Consider the following 15,606-nt stretch of genomic DNA (forward strand, 5'->3'; position numbering starts at 1 on the left):
CAAAGATGAAATCAAAGGGGAAATAAAAACCTATCTTGAAATAAATGAAACTGGAAACACAACACACCAAACTTAATTGGCTGCAGCAAAGTGGTACTAAGAGGGAATTTTATAGTGATAAATGCCTATATTAATTAAAAAAAAAGTCTTGGGGCGCCTGGGTGGTTCAGTCGGTTAAGCGGCCGACTTCGGCTCAGGTCATGATCTCACGGTCCGTGAGTTCAAGCCCCGCGTCAGGCTCTGTGCTGACAGCTCAGAGCCTGGAGCCTCTTTCGGATTCTGTGTCTCCCTCTCTCTGACCCTCTCCTGTTCATGCTCTGTCTCTCCCTGTCTCAAAAATAAATAAAACGTTAACAAAAAATTTAAAAAAAAAGTCTTACATAGACAAACTAACTATACACATGAAGGAACTAGAAAAACAAGAATAAACTGAGTCCAAAGTTAGGATAAGAAAGGAAATAACAAGATCAGAGTAGAAATAAATGAAATAGGGACTAAAAAGACAGTAGAAAAGATCAAAGAAACTAAGGGTTGATTTTTTGAAAAGATAAACAAATTTGACAAACCTTTAGCTAGACTTGCCAAGAAAAGAAAAGGTATTCAAATAATAAAGTTATAAATGAAAGAGAAGAATTACAAATAATACCATAGAAATACAAAGAATCATGAGAGACTATTACGAACAATTTTATGTCAACAAATTGAACAACCTAGAAAAAATGGAGAATTTCCTAGAAACATAAAACCTACCATTTGAATCAAGAAGAAATACAAAATCTGAAAAGGCGAATAATAAGCAAGAAGAAAAATCAGTAAATAATCCAATTAAAAAACAGGCAGAGGTCTTGAATAGATGTTTTTGCAAAGAAGACATAAAGGTGGCCAAGTACATGAAAAGGAGCTAATATCACTTATCATCAGGGACATGCAAATCGAAACCATAATTATTAATGAGTAAGTTCCAGGAGTCTAATATATAGCACACAGCCTCTAGTAACCAATACTGTATTGCATACTTGGAAGTTGCTATGAGAGTAGAGCTTTAATTATGTAATATAATGACAATAACAACAAAATGATAATTATGTGAGGTGAAAGATGTGCTAACTAACTTTACTGGGGTATACATTTCATAATGTGTATATGTATCAAATCATCACATGGTCCACCTTAAACTTCATATTATATGCTAATTATATCTCAGTAAAACTGGGGGCAAAGGTGTGGTATTGGTGTAAAGATAGACAAACAGATAAATGGAATTTAGTGACGATATAAATTCAGTGGTGAAAGGACAATCCTTTCAACAAATGGTACAGAACAATTGCACAGCCACAGGCAAAAAACTGAAGCTCAACTCTTACCTTACAATGTAAGCAAAAATTCCCTTGAAATTGTTCAAAACCTTAAATATTAAGAGCTTACACCCTAGCACTTGTAGAGGATCACAGAGGAGACAGCTTAAGTGATGTTGGCCTTGGGAAAGACTTCTCAAATACAGCACCAAAACACAATTCATAAGAGAAAAATAATCAATATGGTAGATGTTATCAAAACTAAAATCTTGTGCTCGGTTAAGTAAATAAAACTGGGAGAAGATATTGCAAGAGGTGCATCTGTTAAAGGACCTGTATTTTGAGTATAAAAAGTGTCTTACAACTTAATAAAACGAAAACAGTTTAGTAGAAAATAGAAATAGACATTTGAACAGATATTTTTTTCAGAGAAATTATACAGATGGTAAATAAACACATAAAAAGAATCTCAAGGTCATTAGCCATCATGGAAAATATAAATTAAACTAATCGCCCACTTGAATGACTAAAGTTTATAATGTCTGGCTACATTTTAGTGTTGGTAAAGATGTGAACTTTCATATGCTCCCGGTGGGAATGATAAAACCACTTTGGACAAAAGGTTAGCATTTTCTTAAAAGGTGTATGTACATCCACCATATGATCCAACCATTCCATTCCTAGGTATTTACCCAGGAGAAACAGAGTACATGTACCTAAAAAGGCTTGTACGTGAATATTCAGAGTGGCTCTATTTGTGATAGCTAAAAACTGGAAATGACCAAAATTTTCGTTAATGGTTGAATGGATATAAAATAGAATATCTATACAATGAGAGGGAATGAATTATTGACATGTGCAACATTATGGATGAATCTCAAAATGATTAGATGAAGTGGATGAAGCTAAACCAAAAGAGTACATAGTATATAATTCCATTTATATAAAATTACAAAACTGTAGACTAATCTATCATGATAGAAAGCAGTTCAGTTGCCTGGGGATGGGAAGACGGGAGAGGAGGAGAGAGGGATTCTACCACAAGTGCTCAACAAATTTTGCTATTATGATAATAGTAATTACGGTTATTATTATGAGTCTGTCAACACTCCCCATGTCCCTAAATGGAGAAGGGATAAAAGAGGGGGAAATACTGAGCTTAAATAAAAAATGGTTGAGAAAACCCTGGTATTTGATTTTAATGATTAGATCAAATTTCTTTTATTATGTGGAGTAGGGTATTGAAATTAAGGTTAAGTTATAGAAAAATAGGAAAGGCATCCATCTACTTTTTGGCCAGCCCAGACTATCTTTGAACTATCCTACCTTTTACATGTACAAGCATTTTTGCCACCCCCTTCCCCAACCCACGCACACCATGCCTGTAAATCTTGTTTTGCATTTTCCTGTGTCTGATGAATTACCACTGCATGTTAAGGACCAAAAATCATAGTTCCATATTTCAAAAGCTAACTTCTAAATCTGTAAAAAGCCAGGAGTGAGACTAAAAAGATCACAACAGGAACCACTCACAATTTGTGTGCTGCACTCTGCTTTGGATCCTGTCTTCCATACTAGGGAAAGTGAACCCTCCCCCCGCCCCCCCCCCCCCACCTCCGCCTGACCGGCCCCCCTGGGCAATCATATATGTCTGTTGACTGGTTGATTCAAAGCACATATGGTTTGTGGTTTCTCCTCTCTGGTGATATCTCTTTATATTTTGTAAACTTAGAGGAAACTGAGGGGCGAAGATTCCAGGGCCTGAAGCAATTTTATCATGCTTTTTACCAAGAGGCTGTGCTGTTTCAGGTAGAGGTGAGCTTGGGAATGTGCAGAGCTGTATTGGCATTTTAAAGGTGGGGGCCAAAGCTGTTAACTCTCTTGCACTCATGAGATAATCCTGCGAAACCAAGGTTTGTTGCCCTAAAGGCATTACCATGGGGGAACACTGATTTCTAGTCAATGTTGTTGAGGAAAGAAAATGGAGACTCCAAGGATGTTGTACCAAATGATCCTAATGCTCTCTCAAGTGTATTCCTCTAACAAATGGAAGTTTGGGCTCCTGTTTTATATTGTTATGATTGCCTTGCAGTGGGAATGGGAACCTATTTATCCATGTTAGAGATGACCCTACTGTGTCCCATTGGCTTCAATACAACACCAGATGGCTTCTATACTAGGAACACTAGAAAAAGAGGCAAGTCATTTCATCACAAAGCTTAAAGCAATTGTCTAAGGTTAAAAGGGGAGTGAAGTCAAAGACAAAGTTAGAGCCCGGGACTTCAGAGGATTACTTCAGTTCTTGTTCTAACATTGAATTGGGATGTTAATGATGTCTTGAAAATTATCAAATAAATGTTATAAGAAAAAGATGTACATATATCCTTGACCACATTGAGAAATATGCATTTACTTTATATTTTACTAACTTTATTCCTCTTTTCATTCAGAGATTGGGAGCGTGGCTGGGGTTTGACTTGCTGGCTCAAATTCCAGTCTGCCACTTGATGCTGTGTGTTTTGAAGTTCCTTCACCTATATAAAGGGAGAGCTTCAGATTGTTTTGGGGATTATATAAATAATTTATATCAAGTCTTTACCAGTGCCTAGAACAAGGTGAATCCTCAAAAATTAGCATAATTTTTGTTTAATCTCTACACTAGTGCGGAGGTTTTAAAAAATACATTATATAGCAGAGTTATAAACCTGAAATCTGTTATTGTCTAGAATTTTAATACGCTCAATAAAAGTCATACAATTTGGAAACTATTGTATAGGGTTAGGGAATCCTATAATTGCCTCTGATAATGACATAATTTAGAAGCACAGTTACTTTTTGTCTCCTGACCCCACAAAATCTTGGCCTGTGCACAGGACTGGTGAGGGAAATAACCCAGACACTGGTGGCCTGTGTTCTGTGACAATTCATGTGGTGTTGAGGATTTACAAGGGAAAGTCACTGTTGCTTTCAGTCATGCACATTTTTAATCATTTAGCTAAATGTTCTCCATCCTTCTGAAGCTTGCCTTCTTTCTCTACCTTCTATCGCCTACATTTACTTTTAAACATGTTATTGGTGACTGTGCCCTTTCCCTGTTTCCCTGAAAGATTGTGGGATTCTTTCCAGGTTTTTCTAGGCTTCAAATGTAAATAGGAATTAATTATTGACATTTCTGTTTTGTCTCTCTATAGATCTATTATGCCATTTTACTGTGTAAACCCCAATGTAAACTGTAAAAAACCAAATTCTTGAATTATCCACTAGGTGGGGGCCTTGTTCTTCCATTAAATATAGATTTTTCTTTTTTTCTTTCTTTTTTTTCTAAGTGAAATTTCTATTTTTCCCCTTGTGAAAAGTTGAATGCATCAGTCCTGGTATTACGAACTCTGCTTAAGAAGTCATGGTTATATCTCAGCTCCTTTGAGGGTGACAATGGAGAATTCACTTAAGGAGGGGAGGTGTGTTGATCTGTGAACAGTGTTTAGTTTCCTTTTTTCCCTTTATCCTTCATGGGCTACTTACAATCTCGCATGAAACATTGTTTTCCACAGAAATGTCACACTCCTCTAAAGACTCAATCTGAGGACTCCCTTTTGTCTCTTGACATAGATGATTTACCGAAGGATCGCCCCAATGCCCATACTTCTCATTAGTCTTCATTGCTTTACCATTTTGATGTAACTCACAGCAAACCTAATAGTGATATGAATGTTTCTGACATTTTTCAAGCAGATTTATGAAAAAAGGATGGTAGCTTTTAATGGTCCATTTGTATTTGAATTTTCTAATGGCTCCGAGGAAACAGAATTTAATTTTATCAAATCCTCATTGTGGCAATATATAGGGTCATTGAAAATTATGGAATGATGGAGGTGCGGTAATTAGTAAGCACTGGCAGAAGTTTAGAGTCCACTCGGGTTGGGAACTCTGGACTTGTTCAAAGCACAGTGACATTTATCTGGTACTCAGGAAACTTCAAGTTAGGTGGCATGATGGTGCAGCCACTTTGTAAAAACAGTTTGACACTTTCTTGAAATAAGAAACATGAATATACCATCCGACCCAGCAATATCACTCATACTTATCTAGCCAAAGAAATGACGTTCTATATCTACCCAAAGACTTGTACGTAAATGTTCATTAGCGGCATTATTTATATTAGCCAGAGAAAGGAAAACAGTGCAAAAGTCCATCAGCTAGTGAATAGACAAAAAATCGTGCATCCCTGTAATGCTGTGGTACAGAACAATCAAAGGGCGTGAAACAGTGATATGAACTATAGCATGGATGAACTTCAAATACACGTTAAGTGGAAGAAGCCAGACACAGAAGATTACCCGTTGTATAACTTCATTTCAAAGAAAAGGTAAATTTATGGTGACAGAAAGTAAATTACTGGTTGCCTGGGAATTGCAGTGGGAATGAGAAATACCCGCACACAGGCACGAAGTTCCTTTCTGTGGTGATGGAAGTGTTTTATAATTGGATTGTGGTGATGGTTGCAGTACTCTGTACATTGACTAGAAATTATTGAATCTGTACGCTTAAATCTTATCGTATGTGGAAATCTTGTAAAAATTAGTAGAATAAATCTGAAGGTGAAAGGTTCTTATAAAATCCAGAGAGAGAAACTCAAACTCATTAGGTATTCCAGCCTCTAGGTCATGCCAGCCTCTTGTCTCAAAGTTTCAGAAAAGATTAAGAATGTGTGACTTTCATTTCTAGTACTCTGAAAAAAAAAAAAAAAAAAAAAAAAAAACAAAAAAAAAAAAAAACAGTCAAATGCTCCTGAATCAAAGCATCAGAATTCAAGTTATGGGGCTTGTGTTTGCCAGTGACCTATGATACTTTCCTCTCTAGCACACACAATCTATCACACACCGAATGCAACCAGACTCCATCAGGTCTGGTCCTTTTCTCTCAAGGACACTATGTTGTTTGCATATCTTGTACAATTTAATGTTATTATTTGGAAGTGAGGTGGATACTAAGAAAAAAATTTTTCTTGGGTTTTTAAAATTATTATTGAAATTTTAGTTAGTTAATATACGGTGCCGTATTGATTTCACAAGTAGAATTCAGTGATTCATCACTTTTGTACAATACCCAGTGCTCATCACAAGTGCCCTCCTTAGTACCCATCACCCATCCAGTTCGTATCCCACCCATGTCCCTCCATTAATCCTCAGTTTGTGTCTATGGTTAAGAGTCTCTTGTGGTTTGTTTCCCTTTCTTCTTTTCTCCCCTCCTCCTATATGTTCATCTGTTTTGTTTCTTAAATTCCACCTTTGAGTGAAATCATGTATTTTTACTTCACTGATTGACTTATTTTGCTTAGCATAGTACATTCTAGCTCTATCCATGTTGTCGCAAATGGCAAGATTTCATTCTTTTTTTATGGCTAAGTAATATTCCATCATAGTTAGATGATATAGATAGATATAGATACAGATATAGATATATCACATCTTCTTTATCCTGGCTAATTTTGGGCAGCCTATAAACCTTGTTTATCTTTCTCAGTATGCCTTTGAGGCCTTCCTTTCCCATTGTCTGACCTGAACAATGTTTTTTTTTTTTTTTTTTTTTCTGACATCAGTGATGATGAATTAATGGCATGAAATGGGTTTAAAAACCCACTCACTTAAGACATAAATCTTAAGGAGAATATATAAAATGGATATTATTCACAAATATATTGGTTAATCTCACTTATAGAAATGAATTTCTTCTTACTGTCCCTCCCAATAGCATTAATAATTGTGACTATTTGGGAATTAGATATCACCCTATAGTAAACTCAATTCCCTGGTCCAAACTTTCTTTCACGCAATAACTGAGGACTTATTTTGTGCCAGGCTCTGTACTAGGCCTGGCTCTGGTGTTACAGCAACTAACTCATTACAGTTTGTCTTCAAAAGCCATCCTTGAAAATGATCTTTGGGGCGCCTGGGTGGCTCAGTCGGTTGAGCGTCTGACTTCGGCTCAGGTCATGATCTCGTGGTCTGTGAGTTCGAGCCCCGCATGGGGCTCTGTGTTGCTAGCTCAGAGCCTGGACCTGCTTCAGAATCTGTGTCTCCCTCTCTCTCTGCCCCTCCCCCACTCATGCTCTGTCTCTCTCTGTCTCAGAAATACACATTAAAAAAAATTAAAAAAAAGAAAATGATCTTCAAAACAGAATAAACAGATAATGATCAACTGAGGTACAGGAAAACTTAGAACCTCTATTTACCTTTTCAGAAAAAAATTCTTTATTTCTGTTTCTTAGAACATACATCATACATTAGCACAATAGAACATATGTATAGTTTATAAATCATAAAATCCACCAATATGAAAAGTGCATGAGGTTTCAATCAAAAATATTTTGAGACCTCTGGTTTAGCACATTAGTGGTACTAACCTCTGGCTTATGAGAAATCTTAGACCCTCTGTCTCCTTGTAGTATTTATTAATCCCCCCACATGCAGTAAACAGTAAATGGTAAATATAAGTGAAAATGGTACGCTTACTATTTAAATTCAGCTTCAAGAGAAGTCGCCCTCCCTCTACCCCCTCAATTACTTTTTTTTTGCTCTTAAGTGCCTTATAGATAGGAAACTTACGGCACTAACATGGTCTCGTGGTCAATAAAACAAGAAACTAAGCAATTACAGCACCACATGGGTAGGGATAAGTATTAGGTGTGTTGGCAGCCCCCTGGGGGCATGTGAGCCAGTTCTCAGGGTTAGGAGACATGTATATAGAAACATGGTAGCAGAGAGTAGGCAAAGCTTCTGGGAAGACTCATGAGCACCCAAGCATCCCAGGATCAAGAGAGAGTAGGTGAATTGGGGGGAATTAAACCTGTGGTAGAAGTGTGGTGCATACAGGTAATAAGGGTGAGATACAAAGCATGAGAGCCAAGCAGGACTAGACCATGAAGAGCCTTGTTAAGAAGTTTGGCTTCCTTCCTGACGGCCCTGGGGAGCCAATGACACCTTGTAGGCAGAGACATGACATGGTGAAGGACGTGTTTTACAAAGACATCTCTCTAACTGCAGTCTGATAGTATGACCACATATGCTAGCTTTCCAGGATGGATCTAATTTCCGTTTATTGTTCTGTAAATATCATTAGTGCCTGTTTTCAAGCATAAAATTTTGTTTTGATGATGTATGGTTTTCCCAAGAATGGACTGAAGGAGGCCGCGTAGCAAGAGGATCTTGGCTGCACGGGGGTGTGGTCTTCTGGAGGAGAGATGATATCTTTTATTGAGTTAGTGATAGGATGCGCAGGGTAGAGGACAGATATGAGTCGTAGTGGTATTTAAGAAGTACATACAGAGCAGGTGATGGTTGATTTGATATGAAGGATGAGAGAGAAAGACAAAGGTTGTAATACCCAGCTTTCTCCTCTGGTAGCTGGGTACATGGTGGGCTGTTTACTGAGATACAGAATACCAGAGGAAGGTTAAGTTTTGGGGATGGGGAATTGATAACTGAATTTTGGGAACTGTGGAATAAAATGTCCGATGAATATCTAAGAGATCTGGTAGACATTTTGCTGTATGGATCTGAACTTCTGAATAGAATTCTGAGCTTAAGATAGAGATTTCAGGGTTGTCTGCATAAATATGGAACCCAAAACAACATGAATGGATGAGATGGCCCAGACTGGGTCCACAGAGAAGAGGCCTGAGGAAATCCAACATTTGGTGGATGAGCCAAAGAGCAGTAGCCCCCAGGAGAAATGGTGTGAACGAGGCAGAGAAATAGGAAACAAGGAGCTGTGATGTCCTGGTGCCAAAGAAAGGGGCTATTCCAAATGGAGGAAGATGTCAACAGTGTTGAAGGCTGTAGAGAGTGAGGACTGAAAATACCCAGTGGATCTGACAATAGGGTGACCTTGCAAGAGAGTCTCAGTAAAAACATGGGACACATATAGGACTTGAAAAAGTCGAGTGGGAAAACACCTCTTTCTAGAAATCCTAATACTTAAGATTAAATTGTAAGTATCTCTGTTAATCACAAAGAGAGAGTAGTGGATGAATTAATTCCTTCATTTTATTAGCTAATGCGTTCCATTTCCTACAAAACAGAACAATCGACCCAGGTAAGATATGTGTGTCCTTATAAAAAAGCCCACTAGGATGTTTAGAATGTTTGGCTCTAAAGAAAACTAGCAAGAAAGGTCTTTACTATCGGTGTGAAAGAAGTTTTAAGGTCTCTGTAAATGTCATTACATAGTCTTTTACAAGGCCTGCTTTTCCTATAGAGAAGGCTGGAACTTTCTGTAATTTTCCTTTTTCTTAGAGCCTGAATGCAATCAATTACCTGCTGGCATTTGCCCTGCACTATTTTTAGAACTGCTTTTTAGAATTATCAGTAATTGTCAAATGCCTGGACAGTTAAATGCTGATGGAAGAAACGCATACTATGGGGGTGCAAACTCAGACAGGCATGGGAGTTCAGGCCCCGGTAGCAGATAGACCTGATTCTGCACCAAACCTCAGTTTCCCCATCTGTATGTGGAAGTTAATAGTTGTTCTCATCATAGTGTTCTAAGGATTAAGCACTTATTTGCCTGGTCCACAGTGGCCACCCGAATAAAAGTTCATCACTAGATCAATTATTGTTTCTTTTTCTCTTTTTTCTTTTTCCGTAAAATGCCATTTCAAAAAGGCTTTGTGTGTATAGGAGAAGCCATTTCAAGGTCAGGATTAAAGTCACTATCAGAGCTGTAAGAAGAAGGTTGATAGTGCATTTATCAGCAATATTCATTTGCCTGCTGTATTGAAACTCAGGGATAATCTTCTTAGTGTCAGTCAACCCTCTTCTGCTTCTACCGTGCATGAGCAAAAACTCGACTGCCCTTTCCTGCCATATGTTGCTAATTGATGATTGTTGTCATCCCCATTTCCTGTAGAGGGATTTTGGCTTTTTGGGGTATCATTGAAATGCTATAAAGTTTACCTGAATCTGCCAAAAAAAAAAATCCCAAGTCACTGGGCACAGGATTTCTTTCTTTCTATCTTTTAAGTTTATTTTATTTATTTTGAGAGAGAGAGGGAGCGAGCACGGGTGGGGCAGAGAGAGAGGGAGAGAGAATCCCAAGCAGGCTCTGCACTGCCTGCATTGAGCCCGACGTGGGGCTCAAACCCACAAACCATGAGGTCATGACCTGAGCTGAAATCAAGAATCAGATGCTTAACTAATGGAGCCACCCAGGCACCCCAAGGGCACAGGATTTATTAATTGTGTGATGATGTTTGCAGCATCTTCAGCCAGAGCTGTCGGAGGCTGGGCATATATCCCCTATATTGAACCATGTTGAAAGGTCAGCTCATGGTGTCTTAAGGATTCTTAGGTGTATTTGTTTTAAGATTATTAGCATTATGAATTCATTAGCCGCCAATATCAAATGAACAATGTCATCAGGGCTCAGGAAGTGAAGAAAATATCCTTTTCTCAGCAGCCAACCAGAGATAACAGTGATAAAAGGTAAAAATGCATGTAGTATAGCCTCACTGTGCAGAAAAATTGCAAATTCTGGGATTGGCTAAAATGTACTCTACACAGGGACTATGGAAGGATTTGATACAAATGGAACTTTCATGTGTTAAGCAGCTACTAGCCTGATTTGAGCGTCTCTCATTAATTTGTAATGACTACAACTTGGGTAAGGAAGAACAATGACACAAGGGATTTGGGACTTTTGACAACGTGCGAAAAACGTGACAGATGGCAGAATATATACAATTAGTATAGAAGGTGAAGACAGGGTGGGTTTGAAAAGATTCCAAGAAAGGGGAAGGAAGGGGCACTGGATCTCGGAAGTAGAAGATGTGGTAGGGTGGGAATTCAATGCCTCTAAGTCAGACCAGTTCTAGATATCACCTCACAAGTTACGAGCCCCTGGTCTTGTCCAACTGTTCCGTTCTGCTCATCCGCAGCAGCTACCATGACTGCAGCTTTTGGAGACACTGGGGACTGGAAGTAAGTTAACTTTATAGCATTTGAAAAATGTAGCAGGATGCTAGCTTACCCTGGGGGGAAATGAGTCACTTTCCCTTTTATAGTGAGGAGATACCAATCTGTCTTCCTACATAAATTTCCACACTCATTTAACTGTTTTATGATGTGCTTTGGGATCATTTGAATTCAGAGAATACTGTACGTGAGTCAGTATTTTGTGATCACATTTCCTAATTTAGATTTTTTTTTACCTTTTTTAAGTGTGGTTTCCAGAATTACCTTAAGAAGAGTGGCTCTAAAAAACCATGTATTAAAAAAATTCATTGCACAGTCAGCTGCATAGTAATTCTTAGAATTTTTCATGACAGGAGTTTGTGAGCTACAGCCCAAAAAATGATCAAAGAACTATTAGAGCTAACGTCACCTATATTAATAGTGATCATAATGGCCCCCAGCCCCATTGGTTCCTCTTGTTCAACGTCAGTCACCCTGAACCCATCACCGAGCTTTCAACGGATGGGCTTAGTCTCTTACTTAAAGTTTCACTGATGAATGTTTTTCCCTATTTGGTACCTGCCTTTGGAAAGATAGCTGCAAGCAAAGAACACTCATTAACTCAGTTATCTGTGGGGGAAGCGTTGAAGAAAGGCAAACTTTTCTTACTGCTGTAAAGCCATTTTTGGAACTATTAAACCTCTAGAGGAGAAAATGATTTTTCAGTGCATAGTCCATGTCTTGGAGAGTGTGCCCCAAACAGAGCCACTGATTTGTAAAGATACGATTAAAAAAAAACAACAAACCCCACAGCTGTAGGCAAAATATTTAAATATTGCCCCAACATGATGCCCAGCAGCTGTTGCTGAATAGCATGTGAGCACATCGTGGAGTGAACACAGTCTTGGGGGGAAGGGGGGTATTCGGAGAGCATGAACTGAGACCTGTTCACTGGCTTTTTTCTCCCTGATGGGAGGCAATAGCAGCAGGAAGGAGAGGGCAGGACAGAAGAGACAAAAGGTAGATGCTTCTGTGTAGGTGAGTGGATGAGATAATGAAGTAAGTTAATTGGGGCTCCACTGACTAATCTATCTGTTCCTGGCACTTTTGTCTGTACAAACACAGGAAGCCGCCTCCTTCATGAGGTTCCTAATGAAACAATTTACTTGAAATGATAAAAAAAAAAAAAAAGAAAAAGAAAAAGAGCTTCACATGCTGTTTGCATTTAAATGAGAGTCCCTTGGGTCTCTGTTATTGATTGGTAACAGTGGGATGAGAATATCCTGACTGTCTCTGGGAAAACTGGATTAATTCGCTTGTGGCCCACCAAATGATGTGGATTGTTTTACTCCTTCACTTAAAATGTGACCATGACAGTCCTTCAGAAGGTTAATATATGTATTGTACTTACAAAAGAGAAAAGCAATTTAAAAAAAAAGACCAAACAGAAAAATGCTTTTAGTCTTATAAAGCTGTGATCAGTGTTCCTTTCAAAAGTTTTATAATTCTAATTTTAAAAGTGATTTATAGGGGCACTGGGATGGCTCAGTCAGTTGAGCATCTGACTCTTGGTTTTGGCTAAGGTCATGATCTCACGGTTCATGAGTGTGAGTCCAGTGTTGGGCTCTGGGATGACAGTGTGGAGCCTGCTTGGGATTCTCTCTCTCTCCCTCTCTCTCTGGTCCTCCTCTGCTCTCTCGCTCTCTCTCTCTCTCTCTCAAAATAAATAAGTAAACTTGAAAAAATAAAAGTGATTTATAACTCACACTTTAAAATGAATATAGATCGACCTCGTGAAATATTTGGATTGTGCCGTTCTGTACAGAATGTGGACCCAGAAAGGGCAAGCGCTTCATTTTGGCAACGTTTGCTTAGTGTCAGGTATTTTGTGAGTACAGAGTGTTTGTTGGTGGTGTTGACTCCAGAAGGACTTGGGCAGGGCTGTATTTTGGAAAACTGAGTGTGTTTTAAAACCATTTGGGATTGAAGCATACATCTGTTTTTGTATTTAAACCTCCAGGAGGATAGTCTTCATTTGTCCCATGACTGGTGCCACCGCCTAAAAATCTCGTGTTAGGAAACTAGTATATTTAAGTATGATTACAGAATCCCAGAACTCCTCTTTAGGAGGTTCTTTGTGTCTGGGTAGCCCCTAGAGAGCCCACTTCAACATTTAAAAACCTAAAATCCTATGGATTCAACATTGCCATTTTCCTTTAGCTTATAATCCAGTCAAGTGATGTCTACAGTTGAGAACTTTTTCACACCGAAACTAAATTCCTCCCTTTCACTTTTAAGTCTGTATATCAGCACCCAGAACTAGGCACTGTCTACCCACTTTGCACAACGCTATCATTCTCCTTTTCTCCCAGAATGCTGGGATTGAAGAAAAAGCTGTTTGGGTTTGTGTCAGGAGCCAATCTTTCCCTTGACCAACTCATGAGTTTACTGTATTTACTGCATAATTCCACGACTGATCTTTGAGTCTTCTGTTTGGAGATTTTGCCACTTTTGACTGTAAGGGGAAGAGAAAGTTATGTGGATCTACTGCTCCAAGAGCATTGAGTACTTGGAGAATAAAAACTGTGGGATAATAATTTCACCCAGCAGGCTCTAGGATACTAGCAGCAGCTTTGTAGGTGATTAAAATTTCAAAGAACCCAGATAACCATTTAAATGTAATGGGATTGACGATGAAAGTGCTCAGGGTGTTTGGTTATTTCCTTAAGATCTAGCCTAGACTTGTTACAACTAATGTCCAATAATGGGACAATGTCCATTATTAGTCTAAGGCTTTTTCTCAATTTCCATTTTCAATGCAAATCTAATTATCACATTATCACAAGCATATTAAACTATTGGGGATGAATAGAACAAACAGGAAGACATAATTGTAGTATATTAACCCTTGCTTTCATTTATATAGTCCGTGCCCTGTTGGAGATCAAAAGCTATATAATAGAGTGTTCTTGCTTTTAAAGAACTAAGGCCCTAGAGGGGACAAGAGGTAAGTACAAAACATGTTTTTCACAATATGAGAAGAGAAGAAACACACAGATGGAAGAAAAGTCATAATTATTGGGGGTGAGACCAGTAAATCCCATCATGAGTATTGACCACAGTGCTGACTGGGATGGGGAAGAAATGTGTAGAACTGAAGAAGGAAAGATATTACCTCTACTAGAGATCCAGCCATTTCAAAAAGCAGCAGGAGTTATTCACAAATAACTCTTTAAGTGACATGAATGAGAAGACATAGCCAGATTTTTATAAAAAATATTCCAAGTCTTTACTTAAATTTATAATGACTATTTTTATTGCTTCGAGATTTAAGACTACTGCCATATTGAAAAAAAAATGAGAACAAAAACTTTTCAGTATTTCCAGAAAATCGCCTGGAAGGAGAAAAGGAAGCAATAAATGAAGATGACAAAAGAGTCGAGGTGATGATAGGATTTTCCCATTATTTTAAAGCTTTACATCTTTTGTATTGCCTGGTTGTCTTAAGAACAAATCATGTAATTTACTTCTCGACTAAAGAAGAAATGATCGTAAGAAATGTATATTTTCAGGGCACCTTGGTGGCTTAGTCAGTTAAACATCTGACTCTTGGTTTTGGCTCAGGTCATGATATCACAATTTGGGAGTTTGAGCCCCATGTTGGGCTCTGTGCTGGAAGTGCAGAACTTACTTGGATTCTCTCTCTTCCTCTCTCTCTCTCTGCCCCTCGCCTGCTTGCTCTCTCTCTCTCTCAAAATAAATAAACTAAAAATAAAAAAAATAAAAAACTGTATATTTTCATAGTAAGCTTCTTTAAAACTTTTCTTTTTCATATTCTCAATGAGACAAGTGATTAAAGCATGGCATAGGAGGGAAGACAATGCCTTCTAGTTGGGAGACCTGTTCGATGTTCGGTCTCATTACCATTCTGAGCCTCAGGATCTCATCTATAGCATTTCAAGCTATTAGAGAAGAGCTAGCTTGAGCCATCCAAATCATGGTTCTTTTTCTTGGATTCTACCATAATCTTGCTAGGTTTTCTGAGGGCTTCTCACCTCCTCATGAAGGACGTAGTTCAAATTACAGTGGAAGAAAGAGAAGGAAAGCAAAGCAGCACACATAGAACACATACAAACTAAAACAGACAAAACAGTTGCCCTACCCAAGTAACGCAGAGAGAGAGAGCAATTGAAAAAAGAGTAATCTAGTCAGTCATTTCAGGTAGATGATTGACTGGTTGATTCATTTGTTCATCCAACTCTTATAGAGTACCTACTATGGGCCAGACACTTCTTGAGGGACTAAGGCAGACAAGGAGCCTTCATTCATGGAATTTACATTTTAGAGGGATGAGAGAAACA

At 38.3% G+C, this 15,606-nt stretch overlaps 1 protein-coding gene across 13 annotated transcripts in view; it reads left to right on the plus strand.

Moving 5' to 3' along the window:
• Window positions 1-15,606, plus strand: part of LOC147581506 (uncharacterized) — a 237,757-nt gene that overhangs the window by 132,185 nt on the left and 89,966 nt on the right. The gene's annotated exons all lie outside the window — the stretch shown is intronic.

This window comes from Puma concolor, chromosome B1 (genome assembly GCF_028749965.1).
Source record: "Puma concolor isolate L17-30 chromosome B1, mPumCon1.1.hap2, whole genome shotgun sequence".
Lineage (NCBI taxonomy): Eukaryota > Metazoa > Chordata > Mammalia > Carnivora > Felidae > Puma > Puma concolor.